Source organism: Aethalodelphis obliquidens, unplaced genomic scaffold (assembly GCF_003676395.1).
Source record: "Aethalodelphis obliquidens isolate GAN/ISIS:26980383/991018 unplaced genomic scaffold, ASM367639v1 scaffold3, whole genome shotgun sequence".
Lineage (NCBI taxonomy): Eukaryota > Metazoa > Chordata > Mammalia > Artiodactyla > Delphinidae > Aethalodelphis > Aethalodelphis obliquidens.
In genome coordinates this window covers 54,652,487-54,674,524 of record NW_020837947.1, presented here as the reverse complement: position 1 = coordinate 54,674,524, position 22,038 = coordinate 54,652,487, and positions in this window count along the sequence as shown.

Here is a 22,038-nt window from a genome sequence, read left to right as displayed (position 1 = left end):
GAAAGAGAAATTAAGGAAACAATCCCATTCACCATTGCAACAAAAAGAATAAAATACCTAGGAATAAACCTACCTAAGGAGACAAAAGACCTGTACTCAGAAAACTATAAGACACTGATGAAAGAAATCAAAGATGACACAAACAGATGGAGAGATATACCATGTTCTTGGATTAGAAGAATCAATACTGTGAAAATGACTACACTACCCAAAGCAATCTACAGATTCAATGCAATCCCTAATCAAACTACCAATGGCATGTTTTACAGAACTAGAACAAAAAATCTTAAAATTTGTATGGAGACACAAAAGACCCCGAATAGCCAAAGCAGTCTTGAGGGAAAAAAACGGAGCTGGAGGAATCAGACTCCCTGACTTCAGACTATACTACAAAGCTATAGTAATCAAGACAATATGGTACTGGCACAAAACAGAAATACAGATCAATGGAACAGGATAGAAAGCCCAGAGTTAAACCCACGCACCTATGGTCAACTAACCTATGACAAAGGAGGCAAGGATATACAATGGAGAAAAGACAGTCTGTTCAATAAGTGGTGCTGGGAAAACTGGACAGCTACATGTAAAAGAATGAACTTAAAACACTCCCTAACACCATACACAAAAGTAAACTCAAAATGGATTAGAGACCTAAATGTAAGACCAGACATTATAAAACTCTTAGAGGAAAGCATAGGAAGAACACTCTTTGACAAAAATCACAGCAAGATCTTTTTTGATCCACCTCCTAGAGTAATGGAAATAAAAACAAAAATAAACAAATGGAACCAAATGAAACTTAAAAGCTTTTGCAAAGCAAAGGAAACCATAAACAAGGCAAAAAGACAACCCTCAGAATGGGAGAAAATATTTGCAAACGAAGCAACTGACAAAGGATTAATCTCCAAAATACATAAACAGCTCATGCAGCTCAATATTAAAAAACAAACAACCCAATCCAAAAATGGGCAGAAGACCTAAATAGACATTTCTCCAAAGAAGACTTACAGATGGCCAAGAAGCACATGAAAAGCTGCTCAACATCACTAATTATTAGAGAAATCAAAACTACAATGAGGTATCACCTCACATCAGTTAGAATGGGCATCATCAGAAAAATCTACAAACAACAAATGCTGGAGAGGGTGTGTAGAAAAGGGAACCCTCTTGCACTGTTGGTGGGAATGTCAATTGATACAGCCACTATGGAGAACAGTATGGAGGTTCCTTAAAAAACTAAAAATAGAATTACCATATGACCCAGCAATCCCACTACTGGGCATATACCCAGAGAAAACCAAAATTCAAAAAGACACATGCACCCCAAGGTTCACTGCAGCACTATGTACAATAGCCAGGTTATGGGAGCAACCTAAATGCCCATCTACAGATGAATGGATAAAGAACATGCGGTATATATATACAATGGAATGTTAACCATAAAAAGGAATGATATTGGGTCATTTGTAGAGACATGGATGGATCTACAGACTGTCATAGACAGTGAAGTAAGTCAGAAAGAGAAAAACAAGTATTATATATTAACGCATATATGTGGAACCCAGAAAAATGGTACAGATGAACCGGTTTTCAGAGCAGTAATAGAGACACAGATGTAGAGAACAAACGTGTGGATGCCAAGGGGGAAGGTGTGTGTGTGTGTGGGATGAATTGGGAGATTGGGATTGACATATATACACTAGTAAGTATTAAACAGACAAGTAATAAGAACCTGCTGTATAAAAAAATAAAATGTAAAAAAATTTTTTAATTAAAAAAAATAAAAGCCAGTGGCTGAGTGTGCTAGAGAATCAAGACAAATAAACAAGTTGTGTCAACTACCACTGGGTAGTATGTAACTGAACAATGTGGTCTTTTTATTGTTCTCTAACTGTGGTACATCTGACACCTAAAAGTGTCTGTAAAATCTTGTACTATGATATCTGGATGTGGTTACATTCACAAACCAAATAAAATCTAGAATGTACTAAATAATAACCCTTCTTAAGAACAAAGGACATCAGGAATGTATGGTACAGGGAAAACACTTTTTTTTTTTCTGATGGGGTGATAAAGAGAATGATACTGTGTGTCATTTATTACCTCAATACCTCTGACACAGCATAACAAAGTATAGCAAAGCCTGTGCAGGTTTACTGATAAAATTAAATAAAAACAAAATTTACGTAAATGATGAGTCCCAAAGTGAGAAACTATTTCGGAAAACTAAGAAAAGACTCCAATTGATATAAAATCCATGGAAACCAATAAGTGAACTTGGTATTAAAATTATATAAACTTGAATGTCATCATTAACACATATAAAAACTTCCATCAAAAAAACAGGGCTTCCCTGGTGGCGCAGTGGTTGAGAGTCCGCCTGCCGATGCAGGGGACACGGGTTCGTGCCCCGGTTTGAGAAGATCCCACATGCCGCAGAGCGGCTGGGCCCGTGAGCCAAGGCCGCTGAGCCTGCGCGTCCAGAGCCTGTGCTCCGCAACGGGAGAGGCCACAACAGTGAGAGGTCAGCGTACCGCAAAAAAAAAAAAAAAACTTCCAAATAACTCTAAATGATAAATGAAAATCGGAGTATCAAGTAATATGTGAAGAGACAAGATCACAAGTAACAAAATTTGTAGACGGAATGTGTATTCCCCTTTGAAAAGTTCAAATCTTGGTCAACTGGGGTATTTGTTGGCTTTCTCTTTTATATGAGATACTGTAGAATATGCAAGAAAATTATAAAAAAGATACCTGAGTAACATGTAGCAAGATGGTATTGACTGAAGTCCCAGAAAAGGGTGGGAGAAGTTAAAATAGCTGGCCTGTGATCCATTTCTTCATACATTTCCTAGAATTTCCTGGAACTAATAAGGTAGAGGAAGAGGGCAGGAAAGCAGGAATAATCTCCCTATAAACATACTAGTAACTACACCACCTGGTAAGTAGGTTGATTATGTTTTTTAGGAGGATGATTCTTGTCTTTAGAATACCACTATCAGAATAGAACAGACTGTCCCTCATTTTGAAAGTCCTTCATTTAGTGTTGCTTATGGTAAAAAAAAAAAAAAGAAACTTAAGAATCTATTGATATGTGTGCACTATCTCCCATAGAGTACTTATATAACAACAAGCCCCAAATGGTATACAAATACATATATACATGTATACCAGTATAAAAATAACTTTATATCAGTAAAAAACTGTATATCAGTAAAAAAAAAAAAACTTTTAAGACAAAAATACTCATTAACAAAATAATCAAAATAGAAATTTCATTGAAACAATATTTTTTCTAATATATATTAAAGAATAAATTTGTATGCTTTTATCACCTTATAAAATTTAAGGCATGATACAAAGATAACTAAGGAAAAAATAAAGAGTTGCTTATTTATAAGTTGTTAATTGATCCAAATTCTATTCCTTTTTTATAAGAACAATATATGAATAAGTTAAAAATTAAAGAAATTAAAGCTAGTGAGTTAATTCTATTTAAACATCTTATTTCACATGTGAAAAAGTATTGTATTAGGTTAGCAAGCTGCATTAGCAAATGTCTCGAGATTTCAGTGGCTTAACAATAAAAGCTTTTTTCTCACTAGGATAACAAGGTTGAAGCTATAAGTTACAAGGCAGTTTTCCTCCAAATGGTTATTAAGAGACCCAGTCTTTTGAGTTGGGATTTTGTCATCCATTAGGGGATCATTCTGTGTGTCCAGCTGGTGCAAGGCGAGTCTTAAAAGCATATCGAGTTTTTAAAAGCTTTGAACAGGAAATAACACAGATTATTTTCACTTTAAGTGCCCTCCTAGAACTAGTCAAATGGCCACATCTGGATGGCTAGACTGACTAAGTAGTTGGTTCTCCATAGCATCTCTGTACTGCAGAAGGCAAGCGGAAATTTAGGTGGACAGCTAGCTATTTCAGCAGCAATGTATGGTTTACTGTGTTGTTATAAGTTCAAAGTTGTAAACCCAGCCTTATCACTAACTTGCTGCATAACACTATGTACTTTTTTTTTTACCAGATTTTAGTCTTAGTCTCCTAATTTATAAATAGGAAAATGTTGAACTAAATAATCTCCAAGTTTTTATAGTTATACATTTAAATTTTTAATTAACAATTTACCTATACACTCACAAATAAAATATGTATAGCAGAGGTTCTAATTGGGTGGGTGCATAACCACCATATATTGCCTTTATCACTCTTAACAAAGGGTTAAAATTAAGATAAATTGATTTTAGAAACTATATTCATGTTATCAATTTGATAGTATTCTAAAATATAAATATTTCTACCCTCAGACTTGGTCCAATGACAAATATTTGGAGAATGTATTATCTTCACAGTTCAACAATAGTATATTTAAAATACTTTAGCTAAAATATACTTTTTATTTTTTGCATTATGTATTTATTTGTTTTAATACAATGTCACCTTGGTCACTTTTTTTTTTAACATCTTTACTGGAGTATAATTGCTTTACAATGCAGTGATAGTTTCTGCTATATAAAAAAGTGAATCAGCTATACGTATACATATATCCTCATATCCCCTCCCTCTTGCATCTCACTCCCACCCTCCCTATCCCACCCCCTAGGTGGTCACAAAGCACCGAGCTGATCTCCCTGTGCTACGCGGCTGCTTCCCATTAGCTATCTATTTTACATTTGGTAGTGTATATATGTCAATGCTACTCTCTCACTTCGTCCCAGCTTACCCTTCCCCCTCCCTGTGTCCTCAAGTCCATTCTCTAAGTCTGCATCTTTATTCCTGTCTTGCCCCTAGGTACTTCAAAACCACTGGTTTTTTTTGGATTCCATATATATGTGTTAGCATACGGTATTTGTTTTTCTCTTTCTGACTTACTTCACTCTGTATGACAGACTCTAGGTCCCTCCACCTCACTACAAATAGCTCAGTTTCATTTCTTTTTATAGCTGAGTAATATTCCATTGTATGTATGTGCCACATCTTTATCCATTAATCTGTCGATGGACACTTGGATTGCTTCCATGTCCTGGCTCTTGTATAGAGCTGCAATGAACACTATGGTACATGACTTTTTGAATTATGATTTTCTCAGGGTATATGCCCAGTAGTGGGATTGCTGGGTGGAATGGTAGTTCTATTTTTAGTTTTTAAGGAACCTCCAACTGTTCTTCATAGTGGCTGTATCAATTTATATTCCCACCAACAGTGCAAGAGGGTTCCCTTTTCTCTACACCCTCTCCAGCATTTACTGTTTGTAGACTTTTTGATGATGACCATTCAGACCGGTCTGAGGTGATACCTCATTGTAGTTTTGATTTGCATTTCTCTAATGATTAGTGATGTTGAGCATCCTTTCATGTGTTTCTTGGCAATCTGTATATCTTCTTTGGAGAAATGTCTATTTAGGTCTTCTGCCCATTTTTGGACTGGGTTGTTTGATTTTTGTTATTCAGCTGCATGAGCTGCTTGTATATTCTGGAGATTAATCCTTTGCCAGTTGCTTCGTTTGCAAATATTTTCTCCCATTCTGAGGGTTGTCTTTTCATCTTCCTTATAGTTTCCTTTGCTGTGCAAAAGCCTTTAACTTTCATTAGCTCCCATTTGTTTACTTTTGTTTTTATTTCCATTTCTTTAGGAGGTGGGTCAAAAAGGATCTTGGTGTGATTTATCTCATAGACTGTTCTGCCTATGCTTTCCTCTAAGAGTTTTATAGTGTCTGGCCGTCCATTTCGGTCTTTAATCCATTTTGAGTTTATTTTTGTATACAGTGTTAAGGAGTGTTCTAATTTCATTCTTTTAAATATAGCTGTCCAGTTTTCCCAGCACCACTTATTGAAGAGGCTGTCTTTTCTCCACTGTATATTCCTGCCTCTTTACCAAAATAAAGTGACCATATGTGCATGGGTTTATCTCTGGATTTTCTATACTGTTCCATTGATCTATATTTCTGTTTTTGTGCCAGTACCATACTCTCTTGATTACTGTAACTTTCTGGTATAGTCTGAAGTCTGGGAGCCTGATTCTTCCAGCTCCATTATTCTTTCTCAAGATTGCTTTGGCTATTTGGGGTCTTTTGTGTCTCCATACAAACTGTGCAATTTTTTCTAGTTCTGTGGAAAATGCCATTGGTAGTTTGATAGGGATTACACTGAAGCTGTAGATTGCTTTGGGTAGTATAGTCATTTTTACAATGTTGATTCTTCTACTCCAAGAACATTGTATATCTCTTCATCTGTTTGTATCATCTTTAATTTCTTTCATCAGTGTCTTATAGTTTTCTGCGTAAAGGTCTTTTGTCTCCTTAGGTAGGTTTATTCCTAGGTATTTTATTCTTTTTGTGGCAATGGTAAATGGGAGTGTTTCCTTAATTTCTCTTTCAGATTTTTCATCATTAGTGCATAGGAATGCAAGAGATTTCTGTGCACTAATTTTGTATCCTGCTACTTTACCAAATTCATTGATTAGCTCTAGTAGTTTTCTGGTGGCATCTTTAGGATTCTGTATGTAAAGTATCATGTCATCTGCAAACAGTGACTGTTTTAGTTCTTCTTTTCCGATTTGGATTCCTTTTATGTCTTTTTCTTCTCGAATTGCTTTGGCTAAAACTTCCAAAACTATGTTGAATAATAGTGGTGAGAGTGGGCACGCCTTGTCTTGTTCCTGATCTTAGTAGAAATGGCTTCAGTTTTTCACCATTGAGAACGATGTTGGCTGTGTGTTTGTCATATATGACCTTTACTATGTTGAGGTAAGTTCCCTCTATGTCTACTTTCTGGAGAGTTTTTAGCATAAATGCATGCTGAATTTTGTCAAAAGCTTTTTCTGCGTCTATTGAGAGGATCATATGGTTTTTCTTCTTCAGTTTGTTAATATGGTGTATCACATTGATTGATTTGCATGTATTAAAGAATCTTTACAATCCTGGGATAAACACTTTATCATGGTGTATGATCCTTTTAATGTGCTGTTGGATTCTGTTTGCTAGTGTTTTGGTGAGGATTTTTGCATCTATGTTCATCAGTGATATTGGCCTCTGGTTTTCTCTGTTTGTGACATCTTTGGTTTTGGTATCAGGGTGATGGTGGCCTCGTAGAATGAGTTTGGGAGTGTTCCTCCCTCTGCTATATTTTGGAAGAATTTCAGAAGGATAGGTGTTAGCTCTTCTCTAAATGTTTGATAGAATTCACCTGTGAAGCCACCTGGTCCTGGGCTTTTGTTTGTTGAAGATTTTTAATCAGTTTCTATTTCAGTGCTTATGATTGGTCTGTTTATATTTTCTATTTCTTCCTGCTTCAGTCTTGGAAGGTTGTGCTTTTCTAAGAATTTGTCTGTTTCTTCCAGGTTGTCCATTATATTGGCATATAGTTGTTTGTAGTAACCTCTCATGATCCTTTGTATTTCTGCAGTGTCAGTTGTTACTTCTTTTTAATTTCTAAGTCTATTGATTTGACTATTTTTTCTTGATGAGTCTGGCTAATATTTTATCAATTTTGTTTATCTTTTCAAAGAACCAGCTTTAATTTTATTGATCTTCACCATCATTTCCTTCATTTCTTTTTCATTTATTTCTGATCTGATATTTATGATTCAGCTAACTTTGGGGTTTTCTTTGTTCCTCTTTCTCTAATTGCTTTAGGTGTGAGGTTAGGTTGTTTATTTGAGATTTTTCTTGTTTCTTGGGTAGGTTTGTATTGCCATAAAATTCGCTCTTAGACCTGCTTTTGCTGCATCCCATAGGTTTTCGGTCATCGTGTTTTTCATTGTCATTTTTTTCTAGGTATTTTTTGATTTCCTCTTTGAGTTCTTCAGTGATCTCTTGGTTATTTTGTAGTGTATTGTTTAGCCTCCATGTGTTTTTATTTTTTATAGATTTTTTTCCTATAATTGATATCTAGTCTTATAGCATTCTGGTCAGAAAAGATACTTAATACGATTTCTATTTTTTTTAATTTACCAAGGCTTGATTTGTGACCCAAGATATGATCCTGGAGAATGTTCCAAGAGCACTTAAGAAGAAAGTGTATTCTGTTGTTTTGGATGGATATCCTATAAATATCCATTAAGTCCATGTTGTTTAATGTGTCATTTAAAACTTGTTTTTCCTTATTTTCATTTTGGATGATCTGTCCATTGGTGAAAGTGGGGTGTTAAAATCCCCTCCTATTATTGTGTTACTGTCGATTTCCCCTTTTACGGCTGTTAGCATTTGCCTTATGTATTGAGGTTCTCCTATGTTGGGTGTATAAATATTTACAATTGTTATATCTTTTTCATGGATCGATCCCTTGATCACTATGTAGTGTCCTTCTTTGTCTCTTGTAATAGTCTTTATATTAAAGTCTATTTTGTCTGATAATGAGAATTGCTACTCCAGCTTTCTTTTGGTTTCCATTTGCATGGAATAACTTTTTCCTTCCTCTCACTTTCAGTCTGTATGTGTCCCTAGGTCTGAAGTGGGTTTCTTGTAGACAGCATATATACAGGTCTTGTTTTTGTATCCATTCAGCCAGTCTATGTCTTTTGTTTGTGGAGCATTTAATCCATTTACATTTAAGGTAATTATTAATATGTATGTTCCTATGACCATTTTCTTAATTGTTTTTCATTTGTTACTGTAGGTCTCTTCCTTCTCTTGTGTTTCCTGCCTAGAGAAGTTCCTTTAGCATTTGTTGTAAAGCTGGTTTGGTGGTGCTGAACTCTCTTAGCTTTTCTTGTGTGTAAAGGTTTTTATTTCTCCGTCAAACCTGAATGAGATCCTTGCTGGATAGAGTAATCTTGGTTGTAGGTTTTTCCCTTTCCTCACTTAAAAATGTCCTGCTACTCCCTTCTGGCTTGCAGAGTTTCTGCTGAAAGATCAGCTGTTAACCTTATGGGGATTCTCCTGTATATTAATTGTTGCTTTTCCCTTGCTGCTTTTAATATGTTTTCTTTGTATTTAATTTTTGATAGTTTGATTAATATGTGTCTTGGTGTGTTTCTACTTGGATTTCTCCTGTATGGGACTCTCTGCATTTCCTGGACTTGACTGACTATTTCCTTTCCCATGTTAGGGAAGTTTTCAACTATAATCTCTTTGAATGTTTTCCTAGTCCCTTTCTTTTTCTCTTCTTCTTCTGGAACCCCTATAATTTGAATGTTAGTGTGTTTAAAGTTGTCCCAGAGATCTCTGAGACTGTCCTCAATTCTTTTCATTCTTTTGTCTTTATTCTGCTCTGTGGTAGTTATTTCCACTATTTTATCTTCCAGGTCACTTATCCGTTCTTCTGCCTCAGTTATTCTGCTATTGATTCCTTCTAGAGAATTTTCAATTTCATTTATTGTGTTGTTCATCATTGTTTGCTCTTTAGTTCTTCTAGGTCCTTGTTAAACATTTCTTGTATTTTCTTCAGTCTATTTCCAAGATTTTAGATCATCTTACTCTGAATGCCTATTTCCTCTTCATTTGTTTGGTCTGGTGGGTTTTTACCTTGCTCCTTCATCTGCTGTGTGTTTCTCTGTCTTCCCATTTTGTTTAACTTACTGTGTTCGGGGTCTCCTTTTCGCAGGCTGCCAGTTCGTAGCTCCCACTGTTTTCGTTTCTGCCCCCAGTAGGTAAGGTTGGTTCAGTGGGTTGTGTAGGCTTCCTGGTGGAGGGGACTAGTGCCTGTGTTCTGGTGGATGAGGCTGGATCTTGTCCTTCTGGTGGGCAGGACTGCATCCAGTGGTATGTTTTAGGGTGTCTGTGAACTTATTATGATTTTAGGCAGCCTCTCTACTAACGGGTGGGGTTATGTTCCTGTCTTGCTGGTTGTTTGGCACAGGGTGTCCAGCACTGTAGCTTGCTGGTTGTTGAGTGGAGCTGGGTCTTAGCGTTCACATGGAGATCTCTGGGAGAGCTATCGCCGATTGATATTGCATGGAGCCATGATTGTCTCTGGTTGTCCAATGTCCTGAACTCGGTTCTCCCACGTCAGAAGTTCAGGCTTGACACCCAGCTGGAGTACCAAGACCCTGTCAACCACACGGCTCCTACTATAGATTTTTGAGGGTCTCCACTTTCCTGTCACCCCACTACCTCTGGCTTCTTACCACCACCACCTCCCGCTGCAGCTTCTAAATTATACCCTCAAGCAAATATATTTTCCTTTTAATTTCAAGGAAGTTTTGAGTGACTCCTATTTGCAAAAGTTTTTAGTTAGGGTTTTAAAGACTTCTAAAATTGAGACCTTTTCAAGAAACCATCAATGGCAATGTTCTTTCTAATTAGACAAAAGAGCAGTAAAAACAATCTTGTGTCATTATTAGTTTCAGGTTTGAAAGTATTTTAAGGTATAATTGAATTTTAAAACCTTCCTTTATGCAGTAGTTAGAGGGTTAAAATCTTCATTAGTTGAGAAGGGTGTATATTTTAATGTTCCAAAGACAGTACATTTTTACTATTTTTATAACTCTATTGTGAAGGAACTAAAGAGTTTCAGTAATTAATTATCTACTTCAGTTCAATATAATTTCTTCAACAACAACAAAGAAAGTTTTTATTGTACTTGATAAAATCTAATCTAATAGATACTGTGATAGAAGCTTAACGTAATATATACAAAACTCATCCCTCCCTCAGGCTCCAAAACCAATTTACATGTAGATGACACAATTTTATAATCTCCTTTAGCATAATTTAGTTTGCATTTTCAGAAAGCGTAAAATGAGCACTTTTCCGTCATGGTAAACAAAAAATTGTGAATGGATACTTCTCCCATAGTACAAAACACAATTTGAAGAACAATAATTGTGAAGTTCCTTGGGGATTATAATTGATCTAATGCATAAATTTGAAGATAATATAATTATTATTTTCAAATAATTTATTTTTGATTAAACATTTATGGTACACTGGTTTTCTCCTCCACTATATCATATATGTGTGTATAGTCTATATTAGTTACAAATCTTGTAATTATAGAAAAGTTATAATATTCTCGTATCATACAAATATCAGAAGTTTTCCTTCCTCACAGTCTGGTGTACATATGATCATTATCCCTGCAATGCCCTGAAATGTAGCAGTTGAACTTCACCACCCAGATTATCAGCATGTATTCTCTCTCCTCATATGTTCGGACTCCCTACTCCTCGGCAATGGCTAGTTCTGCTTTGACCTCACTGTTAGAAACTGGTTTCTTCCCTTTTGACCTGTGGTCACATGTGATATTCAGGAAGTCTAAAGAAATACCCTGTTCTTCTCATCTTCTACCACCAAAGCACATCATCAACACCTGGGGTAGATATCACAAGTGATGGTAATAGAAAAGATATGACCCCTTGTGCAGAATATTTCCTTGGTCACAAAACTCATCTTGGAACTTGGGAGGAAGAGTAATTGCCTTCTCTGCCTCTTTGGGCTACATCAGTCAAACCTCATACTCACCAAAGGCATCCTGAGACTTACTTTTATTGTATAATCCTAAAATGCTCAGGAATGCAAATTATAATTCACTTATTGACATAGATATTGCAAAGTAAATGTAAGATTAAGGGTAGTAGAAATTGTTTGGGAAACAGCATGTAATATACAAATAAATAGATCCACTGAAAATAAAACTCGGGCAAACATACTAGCTAGACTGCTAATGGAAAATATTCTTTGATGTTAAAACATGTATTACATATTTCAAGAGAGAAAAAATAAATATGACCAATAAACACAGAAACTATCTTTGACTCATCTACTTTGTATGCTTAACTCTAAACACAGAAGTCCCATGCCCAAATAATAAAGTCCTCATTCATCTGAACTCAGCTAGAAAGAGCCAGGGTGTTACCCAGTGAGGTCCATAGTGTCTGAGTACGCAGATTTCATGTTTCAACTTCAGGGGGATCATTTCATGGACCAAAACAAACTGTATTCACTCTCTTCCCTACGATTTTACAATTTGACATTCCTAACACTAGTGTAACTCTGTCTCAATTACTATATTTCTACATCTGTTCTTAGATGCATATCCTGAAGCTGAAGAGGGAAATGGTGAATAATAGATTGAAAGACAGGTACAAATGGAAGCAGTAAGATAGAAACATGCTTGGAGGCAGCTACTGTCAGTGGAGTATAATTTTCAATCAATTGGACTATATTTTAAATAGTTTCTCCTCATCATTTTTTAGAAATAATAGGAATGAAATGGCTTTTCCCTGTCATCATAGGGACGTTGAGGAAAGCAAACTATTCTGCTAACTTTGTTATACCTTAAGACTTTATTAAAGAATACATAAGAGAGAAATCTCAGAAATGTATTCAACATTTTGAACTAATACCCTTAATCAGGTACACTTAATATCTGACCAAACCCGTTTGTATTTTATTTCATTTAGAAAAGTTTATATTTTATTAAAACTTATTTGAGTTGCAGAATGCCTTTCATCAATAATGTCTTTTATCAGCCTTTAGAAACAATTTTTAAAATTACTATCTTTATTAATTATATGAATTTGTTAAAATCTACTAAATTATCAGGCATAAACATGTTCTTATTAATCAACCCTGATTACTTGAGTTGAGTGCTTATCCCATCTTAAACTCTCTCTTTGAGTTGTAGACGTTAATAAGATAATATACTAGGCATAGTATTTCCTAAGAAAATCTCAGAATAAACAGAACTCATATTCGTTTTATCAAAAACAATTAGAAATTTAATGCAACATTATGCCGAATACTTAATCTACTGTGGTAATAAGTAGTCATTTTAATGGCTCCTTTGGTTTTGGTTTTGCAAAACTGTGTAAAATATGTCTGATTGTTATGATTTAACATTGCAATAACAGGTACTATCAAAACACCTGTTAGAATATTGCAGAAGTCAATATTTATGTTATAATAGATGATAATCTAAGGAAAAATATATAACATATTCAGTTCCAATTACTAGAATCACTTGAGAGTCATGTGTTATTGGCTTTTTAATTTTGAGAAACACTTATAAACTGATTTCAATTCAATTCACAAGCAATTACCCAACAAACACTATCTCCTGAGCACTGTATTAGACGCTAGGGAAATAAAGATGAATAAGGCATGGTCTCTGCCCTAGAGGCAATAACTGTCTTGTGCAATGCAGACACATAAACAGTTGGCCATTATAAAAAATGACGAGCGCAAGAACAGAAACATGTATAAGTTTTAGTGAAGACAGATAAGGGAAAATTATTTCTACAAAAATAAGATACACCATAGAATAGAGGTAGTTTTATTGTACGTGGAATAATTCAATGTTTTAAACACAAGGTATTTTTAGCGTATGTTTATATGTTGTTAAATGAGTATTTAAACTGTTAAATTTATAATAGTACTACGCATATAGTGCTACGTGTACGTTACTATAAAATAATGATAGTTAAATTTGAATATTGATAAAAAGCAATAAAGTATATTTTTGACAAAAAGACTAACTTGACAAAAAAGAAAGAAAAATACAGGAGAAGTAGGTAAAAGTGGTAAAATCTGTAATTCAAATTACTGAAGAATTTTAAAACCACCTTTGCTTATTTAACAAAACAAAAAAGGCAGTTAGGTGACGCTGAAATAATTCATGTGAAAATGAAGAAGCTCTGGTACTGTTTATGGAGATAAAGAGATGGTATATAGAAACTTTCAAAAAGTAAATTATGAGTTTTAGAGGAGGCATAGAAAGACAAAGAAAAGCAAAAATTACTAAAAATTATATAGTCTAAAAGAATAGAAAAAATGCTGAAACAATCTAGAGAATATCATAAATTTAGAATGTGAATCTGGGAGTAAAATCAGTTGATTTGATGTTTAGGCTTTGATAGCATATTGCTTGGAAGCATGTCTGTAGGTAACACTGAATGAGAGTGCTTGTGAGAGCTCATTAAATACAAATATGTGAAAGTCATCAGGTTAGTATAACTTGATTGGATTTTAGGTGCAATAATTGGTACTTGAGAACTGAGTATAAAGAGAAAACAGCAGGATACCAAGATAAAGGATTCATGCCTTACACATAACCTTTAATGAATATATGCTTGGAGAAAGAACCATAAGAGGATCAGAGATAGAACATGGATCATAGTGTAAAAAAGCAGACAAACACTATATGAATACTTAGCTTTCCCGAATTCATATATGGCCCATAGGCATGCATCAGAACAAAACACAGCAAAATGAAAAACGTAAACCAAAAGAGAAACAATTATTTCAATTCTACTTAATTAGCATAAGGTTAAGAATGATCTTATCATAGGTAATTTCTGTAAACTTTGTGCAAGTTTCCCTCCAATTTGTGCGAGAATAGGCCATAAAAATAATTAAATTCCATCAAAACCTCAAACTTTTGTCTAACTTTTTAATCTGATGTCTTGATAAACAATGATGATCTTTTTCTAACCCTAAAAGAAAAGCTGCTATGTTGGCTTAGTTGCAAAATGGTTAATTTTATCTATAATATATAACCATCCTAAATTATTCTGTAAAAGATAAATAACTGTATAAGATTATATAACTGTATAAGATTAGCTTAGAAAGGAGTGCATAAAGTATAACAGAATAAGAAATGGCAATAATATTCATAGAAAATAGATGAAAATCAAGTTCAAAATGTGATTTCAGAAATGAATATGTGTCTCATTAGTCACTAAAATATGAATAAACTGTACTGTCAGTTAAAAGATGAAGATTATATAACAGTAAAAGAAAAATATGTAGCTACGTTTTTAAAAACTGAAAACAGCAAAAACAGAAGGGCATAAACTTCAAAGTGGATATGTGAAAAACATGCGCTAGGCAAATACTAATCAAAAGATGATAGTATAACTGTCTTTACATGTGACCAAATAACCTTTAAGACAAAACTATACTATATATAGCAGTGCATGTGTGTATTTATGTTTGTATGTATATGTGTTCATATTGTTAAAAGATTCAGTTGGAGACTATTAAAGTATTTACCTTTTATGTACATGAAATATAAATAGTTAATATAACTAAATAATAAAGAATGCTAAATAACAACTCGTAGCAAAAATTCATCAAATAACAATACTCAATAACAAACATACTAAATATTCAATAGCAAACATAAAAATAGCAAATAGCAAACTCAACAGCAAAAAATTCATCAAACAATTTGATTAAAAAATGGGCAGAAGATCAGAACATTTTTCCAAAGAAGACATACAGATGGCCAACAGGTATGCATCATCATTTATATTCAAGGAAATGCAAATCAAAACCACAGTGAGATATCATCTCACACCTGTTAGAATGGCTATTATCAAAAAGACAAGATATAACAAGTGTTGTTAAGGACGTGAAGAAAAGGGAACCCTTGTGCACTGTTGGTGGGAATGTAAATCGGTGTGGCCACTACGGAAAAATTATGAATATTCCCCCAAAAGTTAAAAATATAACTAGCATATGATCTAGCAATTCCATTTCTATGTATTTAAATGAAGAAAATGAAAACAATAACTCAAAATGGTATCTGCACCCCTCTGTTCATTGTAGCATTATTTACAATAGCCAAAATCTGGAAACAAGTGTTCACTGATGGATGAATGGATAAATAATATTCACACACACACACACACACACATTGGACTAGTATTCAGCCATAAAAAAGAATGAAATCTTCCCATTTATGACCAACATGGATGGACCTTGAGGGCAGCATGCTAAGTGAAATACGTCAGGCAGAGAAAGACAAATATATATTACTTATATGTGGAATCTAAAAAACAAAACAACAGCAACAACAACAAAAAACAACCAACCTTATAGATACAGAGACTAGATCAGTAGCTGCCAGAGGCAGGGAGTGGAAGGTGGACAAACAGGTTAAGGGAGTCAAAAGGTACAAACTTCCAGTTATCAGATAAATTAGTCATGGGTATACAATGTACAGCGTGGTGACTGTAGTTAGAAATAATGCATTGCATATTTGAAAGTTGCCAAGATAATAGATCTTAATAGTCCTCACTACAAGAAAAAAACTTGTAACTATGTATGGGGACAGATGTTAACTAGACTTAATGTGGTGATCATTTTGCACTACATACAAATATTGAATCATTATATTGTACACATGAAACTAATGTAATGTTATATGTCAATTATACTTCAATCAAAAAAAATGACAAAACTTGGTAAACAGAATGATATTTAATAACATTTACTATTTTAAGAGAACAAATGAAAATAAATGAGCTAAACATCTAAATTAAAGAGACTCAGTCAAACTGTGAAAAAATAATAAGGCTTTGTTAATTAGACCCATGTCATTGGATGCCAATTTCTTAGATACTGATCTGTTCTCATAGAGGAGAACATTTACTGCGTTTATATAGTTAATGTTATAACATTCTATCCAATGAAGATATCCTTTTTCAATAGTTCTCACAATATGGAATAACATAGCTTTAAGTAAAAGACTAGAAAGACAGAGGCAACTGACCATGAGCACAGAATTCACAGAGCAGATGGTGCATTGTAGGGGCATCTTGTACATAGGGAGATGTGCCATTTTATGTGACATTAAAAACTGGTGAAATTCTTTTTCAGCTCATTCTGGTGTAAAATGAAGTTTTCTTATGGTCCAGGTGTACATGATAGACAAAAGTTGAAGTTTCTCTAAGATGTATAGTAAATCTTGATTAAAATCATGCTAACCAACACAACCTTGTAGGAGAAGAACAAATTTGGAGGACTAACACTACCCAACTCCAAGACTTACTATAAAGTTACAGTAATCAAGACAGTGTGTTATTGGCAAAAGAACAGACAACTAGATCAATGGAACAGAATAAAGAACCCAGAAATAGACCTACATAAATATGGTCAACTAATCTTTGACAAAGGAGCAAAGGTGATAAAATGGAACAAAGTCTTTTCAATAAATTGTGCTGAAACAACTTGACATCCACATGCAAAAAGAAAAAAAGAATCTAGACACAGACCTTATACATGTCACAAAAATTAACTCAAAATGGATCATAGACCTAAACATAAGACATAAAACTATAAACTATAAAACTCCTAGAAGATAACACAGAAGAAAACCTAGATGATCCTGGGTATGGCCATGACTTTTTTGATATAATACCAAAGGCACAATCTATGAAAGACATCACTGATAAGCTGGACTTCATTAAAATTAAAAAAATCTGCTCTGTGAAATACAATATCAAGAAAATGAAGAGACAAGCTACAGACTAGGAAAAAATGTTTGCAAAAGACACATCTAATAAGGACAGTTATCCAAAACATACAAAGAAATCCTAATATTCAACAATAAGAAAACAATTGTCTAAATAATGGGCTAAAGACCCTAATAGACACCTCACTAAAGATACACAAATAGAAAATAATCATATAAAACGTTCCACATCATATGTCATCAGGGAAATGAAAATTAAAACAACAATGAGATACCACTACACAGCTATTAGAAGGTCAAAATCTGAACTTGAACTGTCAGTGCCAAATTCTGGCAAGAATATGAATACGAAATGGTACAACTATGTCTGGGAAACAGTTTGGCAGTTTCTTACAAAAGTAAACATAATCTTACCATATAGCCCAGCAATCTAGCTCCTTGGTATTTACCCAAAGGGTTTGAAAACATGTACACATAAAAACCTGCACACCAATGTTTATAGTAGCTTTATTCTTAACTGCCAAAATTTTGAAGTAACCAAGATGTCCTTCAGTAGATGAATGAATTGTGGTACATACATGCAGGCTTAGGATATTATTTAGCACTAAAAACAAATGAGCTTTAAGTTCTAAAAAGACATGGAAGAAACTTAGATGCATATTACTAAATGAAAGAACTCAATCTGAAAAGGCTATATACTTACTGTATGATTCCAACTATATAATATTCTGGAAAAGGCAAAACTGTGGAGACAGTAAAAAGATCAGTGGTTGTCGGGGAAGAGGGATGAATAGGCAGAACATAGAGGATTTTTTAGGCCAGTGAAAAATATCATACTCTGTATGATATTATAATGATGGCTATGTCTTTATATATTTAGCCAAACCCATAGAATGTACAAAACCAAGAATGAATCCTAATGTAAAGTATAGATTTTCGGTAATAATGTAGGCTCATCAATTGTGACAAAATCACCATGCTGCTGGGGGATGTTGATAATGGGGAGACTATACATTTGTGGGGGGCAGAGTGTATATAGGAAGTATCTGTCTCTTCCTCTTAATTTTGTTGTGAAGCTAAACCTGCTCTAAAAGTAAAGTCATATATTGATATATATATAATATGTATTATAATAAATGATAAATATATAATTTTATTATAATAAATATATTTATAAGTAATATATGATAAATATATATTTTTTCTTGCCAAGAATAGAATAAGATCCAGGAATGAGAATGATCAAAAGACAACATGATTAAAAATAAGAAAAACTGTTTAATCACATGTGGTTAGGAATTCCCCATAATTCCTAGAAAGTGAGGATTATAAATTTATATCTTATATTAATTTATATTACTTAATGTATTAACATAACTCATTAACTAAACAGATGCTTATAAGCTACTAGGTGTCATGTTTTTCAAAACATTAGTGAGTAAATAGATACACAATCCTTGGCTTTATGGAACACGTTGTCTGATGAGGAAGATGACTAATTGAGAAATATCATAAATGATCGTAGTTGGGACAAATCCTGTGAAGGAAATACAAAATGCTATGGAAGAGCACACTTGGGAGATTAAAGGTATTGATGGTCTCCCTGATAGACACTGCGGTCTAATGGATGAGGGAAGAAGAGAGGGAGACCATCCTGTGGCAAGCTCTGGGGAGGTGTCAGGACAAAGCCACAGCAGTTTACCTTGGCCCAGCTGTTCTGAAGACAGACAGAGGCTGACTAAATCAAATGCTAATCCAAACCTCCTGAAAGGGTTTGATTAGTGTCCTTGCTATAAAATCTAAAAAATCATTCTTATCTTCATCAAAGATGCATTTAATGGGTCAAATTCCACTTGAAATTCCCTGGATGAAAAGGGACCTGGGAGGTCTGAGAGACTGTAAGAGGCTAGAGTGGAGGGAGGGACCCTGAATGAGGTGCCAGATGAAACAGGACAGGTCCAGATGATGCAAGTCTTGTGAATTCTCCACAGGAGCTTATCTTATAAGAAGTGGGCAACGATTAAAAGTTTTAAGCATTGGAGACACATTTTTGTGCATTTTGGAAAAGTCAGCCAAAGTGTGAAGGATTGATCACAAGCATGTGTCAGTGGATATAGAGTGACTGTAGAAGGTTTATATAGTATCCCGGGTCAGAAAGCATGGTAGCCTTGACTAGGATGATGAGGTAGAGAAAGAGAAGTGGAAGGAATTGAGAGTCTCAGTGGAGTGTGTGGTGAAGAACATGGGGGTAACAAGTATGATTCCTACTTTTTAGCTTTTCTAACTAGATTGGAGGTTGGTACCATTCACTGAGAAATGGAAACTGGAAGAGGATACAATTTGTGGAGGAGATCATGTGATCTCATGTGGCTACATTAAATGAGCCACCACTTCCTCTCATCATTCTCAGAAGTGCTCAGCACCGCCTGGGTGAATAATTCCGTAAGGCTGTTGAACGTAGTCTGCAAATGACTGAAAGATTGTCCTGATTGACCTCAAAGTGCTTTGTACCTTTAAGTGTTCATGATTCTAAATACCATATAAGCCTCTTCACAGTGTAAAAAATGAAATAAGAAAAGACTGAGGAAGGAGAAGGGGGATGAATAGTTAACTCCTCTTTGGTGCAGATTTACTATATATTCTAAAGTAAGAAATTTGTTTCTCATATGAGATTCTTTGACCTGGCTTTTTCCTTTGTTTTTGTTTTGTTTTTTGTGCATTTTTTTTTGTTTTGGTTTTTTTTTTTTGCCTTTTAAATCTAGAACAGTAGTTATCAATCTTAGATGTAATTGTTTTATTCTAGGGTGGAGTCCAGGCACAGGAGATTTTTTTTTAAGCTCTCCAGATAACCGTAATATGAAGCCAAAGCCAAAACCCACTGACTGGTAAATAAAAAACAAGTGTCTTTTCTTCTCCCAAAATTAGAGCTTTGTTAGCACTATATAGAAATATATGCAAAACGCATATAGGATTTTAGATTTTCTATTAGTCACATTAAAAAAGTAAAAAGAAACATGTTAAATTAATTAATAAGATATTTAGTTTTAACTAATATATATATAGAATATTTTCATCTCAAATGTAATCAATACACTTTATGAAATATCTTATAATCATTTTTTATACCAAGTTTTTGAAATCCAGTGTGTATTACACATATACTTGCAGTAAATATCAAATCAGGCAATATATTTTCATCAACAATTCTTGATCTTTATTTTGATTTAATAAAATTTAAAAATGAAAAATTAGATTCACATATCCTAGTTGTTCCAAGCATACTTAAATTTTCCATCAGATACTTTATCATTCATTTCATCAAAAAATTTATATTGACTATATTTGGAAATAATAATGATCAGTTTTTAAATTTAAATTTATATTAAGCCTACTTATATTAATTTATATTAATAAAAATTTCATTTTAAAATCAATCAACTTACATTAATATTAGTCAACTACATCAATTAAATTTAAACTAATCAATTAATTAAATAAAATTAGAAATCCATTACATCAGTTGCAATAGTCACATTTCATTTGCTTAATAGTCACATGGGGCTGTGTCTACCATATTAGAGAGTGCAGGCTTAGAACATCAACGATATTCTAATGCATTATAAACAGAATTTCAAATCCTGTAAACGTTTTTTAACACAGGTAATATTAATCCTATCATACAGATTTAGGAATTTGAGGCTCAAGGTGGTTTAGAACTTTACCTATATTCACATATTAAGAAATACAGTTCAAATTCAAGCCCAGTTCTATCTGACTGGATGTTTTTTCTCTATCCATTACATTATCACAGTATCCATTATACTCTCTGTCTGCTTCAGAAAATGTAAAGCACATTTAATATACTAATTAGAAAGCAAACCACGGAAATAGAAAAGGACTTGCGGACAGGGAGACAGTCGACATCTTTTTTTTTTTTTTTTTTTTTTTCTGTACGCAGGCCTCTCACTGCTGTGGCCTCTCCCATTGCAGGGCACAGGCTCCGGACGCACAGGCTCAGTGGCCATGGTTCACGGGCCCAGCCGCTCCACGGCATGTGGGATCTTCCCGGAATGGGGCACGAACCCACATACCCTGCATCGGCAGGCGGACTCTCAACCACTGCGCCACCAGGGAAGCCCTCAACATCTTTTTAAAACACTTAAGCCCTATATTTTGTTTAAAAAAATAGAAATAACCAAGCCACTTGTTCACAACATTTACCTTACAAAGAGATGATGCTTGTTTAATAACTTGTGTAATATGCATAATTTTAAAACAGAAGAAACTATGCCAATATAGCCCCTAAATTCCCTTTTTTTTTAATCTAAAACTATTTTAATTGGAGCTTAAGAACTCGCTAAAGCTATTTCTAGTTTCTCTCAGTTTTCCTAACACTAATATGTGTGTATATATATATATAAAATTTCCTAGCACTAATATATATATACATATATATATATATATATGTATATATAGTCTTTAGAATTCTACTTTTGGTTTGAATGGAGCTTTTGGTTTAAAAAAATTGATAACCAAATAAAACATCATTACTAAAACTGATTTACAAAGTTGACTGAGATGTCCTTGACATTTTGTTAGAGGCTAGCTTTATCTGAGTTGGGATTTGAGTGTATCTTATAGTTTCATTTAGCTCACTGATTAATAAGATACAGGTATTTTATTCAATTTGAAGTCTGGCTTCGATTACCTACCTTCTCTTTACTCTTTTGCTTTCTCTTATGTTATTTGCTAACCATCACTGGAGGAGGAGTGCTGCTCTAAACTACAGAACCATCTGCAGCTGTGAGCTTGAGTCATATTTTGTGACTCACCACTGTCTCTACTGACTGTGCCAATCATATCTGCAGGGAAAAGGCAGTTGTAAGATTCTGGGAAT